We start from the raw sequence: 5,224 nt of genomic DNA on the forward strand, positions 1-5,224 counted from the left end.
CACGCTTAGATCTTAGCTGCTACGGCATCTACGCGTCGTCCTGGAGCTGCTGGTGCTCTCGGGAGGACGAGCTGGACATCGGAAGGCTATCGGCGACGAGCGGCAGCGGCGGTGCTCGTCGGGCTCCGGTGAAACTAGGGCTAGAGGAGGGGATCGACGGGGAAAGCTTAGGGAAAACCACCGCATGCTCACAGGGAGAGTAGCGCAGGGCTCAGGCGGCTCGGGGGAGGCCTGGGGGCGACGAATCGACGGGAGAGGTCCGGCGGCCGGAGGAGGAAGACGACGGCGTTGCGGGCGTTGCAGGGCTCGAGGGGACTTCGGCTTCTGCAGAGACGACTAGGCGATGAGGCGGAGCTAATGGCGTGCTCGCAGAGGAGATCCTATGGCCAGGGGCACGGCCAGCTCGAGCTCGAGCTCGGCTCTAATGGCGGCAGCAGGGAGAAGGAGGGGATCCGGGCGGAGGAGGAGAACCGAGGCGGGGAATGGATAGGGGAGGCTCTGGGGAGCTTATCCCCGCCGTCGCTAGCGCGAACCGGCGGCCAGGCAGGCACGCAGGTGCATGGCCGCGCCGGAGGAGGCGGCGGCCACCTCCTGCTGCCTACTGGCGCGGGGAAGGGGACGAGCGGCGAGATGGGCTGGGCCTGGCATGGGCGTCAGGTAAGATTTTCTCTATTTTCTCCTTTTCTGTTTTTTCTGTTTTGCTATTTATTGCTTTGCTAATTATTTCAGCTCCAAAACAAAAAGTAAAAACTATTTTAAACCTCCTGAAATATTTGTTATAATATCCCCACTCATTTCCAAGACTTTCAACATTTTTGGAAAATTATAGTTTCTGATTTCAAATTTTTAAATTTGAAACCAGTGGCTTTTGCATTTATTTAAAATGCTTAAAGTGTCAAGAAAATAGTTTTCTCCAATGCTCATTTACTTTCATGATTTATCAGAAAGTTTCAACATTTCTTGAGGCCATTTTGGGTTCATTGATTTTGAACTAGTTGAATTTTCCTTTAATTGAAAAGGTGGCTAGGGTTTAGAGTTTTTCTTTTGCCACTTTGTTGTTTTTGTTGGAACTTCTTAGATGCAAATGCAAAGAAAACATGAGCACAATGCTATCTTGGTTAAGGGTTAGGGATGTGACAGTAAATCTGAGTCTCGCTTTCTCTCACCCCTTTGAGTCGCCACCAAGGTGCGATGGCTCCTTCACTAAGTCCTTTCACGAGGACATCTGCTGTGACAAAACCATGACAGTTGGCGCTCACCATGGGGCTAGCACACGATGGAGTTGAGTTCTCAAAGGCAGCCCTACCGGGGTCAAAAAGTATGCGGTCGGCATCATGATGAAGAGCCGCCACAGAAAATACTACATTGATAACTCGCAGTGGGGGCCTGAAGGCGATTCAATCGAATCTAGTCACAGGGTCCCCTTCGGCAAGGTCAACATCATCATCGGCATGTTTGGAGCACAACCTCAGCCAAACCCGACCGACAACAATGAGACTGGTGAGTCATTGAAAAACTCCGGCTCAAGCCTTGGCGGACTTGACGACGGAGATCACCAGACACATGACAACAGTTGTGACGGCAGAGAATCAGGAAGCGATCAATGTCGAACTGGCGAAGCTGTGGGAGGAGATGGCCAAGACCCAGCATGACGTGGAAGCGGAAGGCGCCAGGATGGTGGCACAGCAGGCCCGGATCACCGTGGTGGCGGAACGGCTGAACACCGAAGGCTGGCGGCTCGAGAGACAACAACGCGCGTCCGATGCTATTCATCAGAGGAGGCATCACGGGCGCCTCCCGGCCGATCTACATCCAACTCGCCTCTTCGACACCCCCACACACTCCTGGGATGGGATCCGATCGGCCGGTGCAGGCCGCTCCAAGGGAAGGTCCGGTTCAACCGCCTAACTTGCCACCACCTCAACCAATGGAGGCCCACGCACCTCTCTTCCAGACACCACGAGGCCACTTCTTAAATCCCGTGGATAACATGCTGGCGGCAATCCGCCACTTGGAGTCCCTCCCGATCTATGGAAACTCCCTGGTCGAGGTGGAGGCAAGAAACGCCATCGAGACGCTGAAAACATCAGTGGTCCAACACGCACAATACTCACACAACCTTGACCGGTTACACTGTATACCCCAGGCGAGTCACACCAGGAGTCGGCATGAGGACCAACCTGTGGTGACCAGTGGGAAATGGCATCTGCCTCAGACCAACTCGCCCGGGGTGCATGATACTCGAGCCCAAGACATTGTGGATGCAGCGCGAGCCGCGCGCCTCATGGAGACGGCGGCCGCGGTAGGTCAGGGCTATCCTGCTTATACCCAGACACCTCCCACACCGCTCATTACCGACGGCAGGCACGTTGGGGTGCCATGTCTCATGCCCGCTCTGCGCAATGAGCCGATACCGAAGGATTTCAAAGGACCGAGGAAGGTACCCAATTACACACCAGATCTCGAGCGAGGGTCATGGTCGAGAGTTACGAACTTGCAATGGACATGCTCGACGTGAACGATGCGGTTTGCGCCAAGTATTTCACTATGATGCTTGAAGGAATGGCGCGTACAAGGTTGAAAAACATGCCGCCTAACTCCGTCAACACTTGGGCACAGTTAAAGGACCGTTTCATCCAAAAAAATCGAGGGACTTGCAAACGCCCGATGACCATTTTCGACTTACAACACTCCATTCAGCGACCGGATGAGTCGGCCCATCATTGGACACGGCGGGTTGCAGAGGTCATTCATTCATTGGACGGCATCTCAGCGGCTCAGGCAGTGCTGATTCTGGAGAAAAATGGCTACTACGAGCCACTGGTACTGAAGCTGGGGCGACTCAAGCATAAGATGCAAGACATGGGCGAGTTGATGGACACCCTCACCAGATATGCTGAGTCGGATGACACCAAGGATCCTGTGGAGGAGGATGACAAGGTTAGCACCGCCAGGAGGGGCGAGTCGTCAAAAGGTCACTCCCAGTTTCAAGGGCGGGGTAACCACAACCACGGCGGGCAAGGTAAGAGGAGACAACAGGAAGGTCCCACAGACTTCGTCGCCAATACAAGTGCCGGCAACGGGAACAAACGCCAGAAGAGGCGAGGCTTCAGTGGGAAGAAACCGCGCAACTATCATGATATGCTCAAAGGCCCGTGCCTATAGCAGCTACGGCTAAGGGACCGTCTACCCACTCCTGGGACGATTGCTATGTGATGTAGGAGTTCCGAGCTGAGGCGCTCAAGAAAGGCCAAGGAGGTGATCAGGGCCAGCGACAAGAACAGTTCGACGCACCCGGGTCACGCCAAAGCCCGTTCGGTGGGTTTCCTAACCCGGGTCTACACGGCGGGTCACAGCCTAATAGTGGACAGTACCAAGTTCACAACCAACATCGGTATAACCCGCAGGGAGTATTTCAGCAACCACCCCCGCAAGGAGACCCCCAGCGACAGGATGATAATGGCGGCTTTCAGAATAACCCTAAGCAGCTGAACAGTGGACAATATCACGTGTTCACCACCATCACCTACAAACGGGACCAGAAGGTGAAACATAGAACTTTCAGCATGGCTGAACCGACGCTCCCTAGGTACCTCCATTGGTCCGAACAGCCCATAACCTAGAGTAGGGAGGATCACCCACCCCGAGTTGATAATCCTAGCGACTTGGCTTTGGTCGTGGCTCCCCAAGTCGGAGGATGCACCCTTTCCAAAGTCCTTCTGGATGGTGGCAGCAACATAAACATCTTATACTTCGCTAACTTTCTAAGGATGAACTTCTCGGAGAAAGACTTGATGTCGTTGTCCACGGTTTTCCATGGCATAGTTCCGGGTAAGTCGGCCTACCCAATTGGGCGGATCAAACTTAACATGGCTTTTGGCACAGAGTCTAATTACAGGAGCAAGTCACTCATGTTCGAGGTGGTCAAAATCAAGAGCCCTTACCACACATTGTTTGGAAGGCTGGCTTACGCTCAATTCATGGCTCTCCCCTGTTATGTTTATCTCAAGCTCAAGATGCCTGGTCCTAAGGGGCCTATTACGATCAACGGAGACAGGAAAATAGCCCAAGAGTGCAAAGAAGGAGACGCAACTTATGCCGAAACAACTTGCATGGCCGAGGAGCTGAAGTTTCACCAAGCCAATGTTGATCTGGCAGATATGACGCAGCTCAACAGACCAACAGTTGACTCAGAGCCGCCCCTCAAGTTCAAACCAATAGACCACACGAAGGTGATAGACTTCACGTCTCGCGACTCAACCAAGCAGTTCACCATTGGGACGGGCCTGGATCACAAATAGGAAAGCACGCTCATCGAATTCGTCCGTGAGAATCAGGACATTTTCGCATGGAAACCTTCAGACATGCTGGGTGTCCCGAGAGAATTTGCTGAGCACCACTTTAATACTGACCCGAAGGTAAAGCCGGTTTGGCAGTATCTTCGCAGGTTTAACAAAGAACGACGTAAGGCAATTGGAGAGGAAGTCGCCCGGCTTTTGGCCGTTGGACTCATCATTGAGGTTTTTCATCCGGAATGGTTGGCTAACCCGATCCTGGTGCTCAAAAAGAATGACACTTTCCGTATGTGCATCGACTACAGCGACCTCAACAGAGCATGTCCAAAGGATCCTTTCGCCCTTCCATGCATTGATCAAATCATTGACTCGACGGCGGGTTGCGAGTATTTGTGTTTTTTGGATGCTTACTCGGGATACCACTAGATCAAGATGGTCGTGGTGTTCCAGGAGAAGACGTCCTTCATAACCCCCTTCGGAGCCTTCTATTACGTGTCTTGGGCTCAAGAGTGCGGGGGTGACTTATCAACGTTGCATCCAGAATTGCTTGCATAACCAGATCGGACAACTGGCTAAGCCGCTAGTATTGGTTGCTCCGATAGACAAGGAGCATATGCTCTTGTACATCGCGACTAATTCTAAGGCAGTGAGCATGGCAGTGGTCGTCGAGTGGAAGGAAGAAGGGAAGGAATATCCGGTTCATCGACCAGTATATTTTATCAGCGAAGTCCTAACCCTCTCCAAACAATGCTACCCGCATTGGCAGAAGCTGGTCCTTGGGGTGTTTATGGCGAGTCGGAAGCTGAAGCACTACTTCCAAGAGCATCCCATCACGGTGGTCAGTTCTGCCCCCTTGGTGACATTATAAAAAATCGAGAAGCAACTGGACGGATTGCTAAGTGGGCCATTGAGTTAGGACCTCATCACCT

The sequence above is a fragment of the Hordeum vulgare genome, chromosome 1H, assembly GCF_904849725.1.
Source record: "Hordeum vulgare subsp. vulgare chromosome 1H, MorexV3_pseudomolecules_assembly, whole genome shotgun sequence".
In the NCBI taxonomy this organism is placed as follows: Eukaryota; Viridiplantae; Streptophyta; class Magnoliopsida; order Poales; family Poaceae; genus Hordeum; species Hordeum vulgare.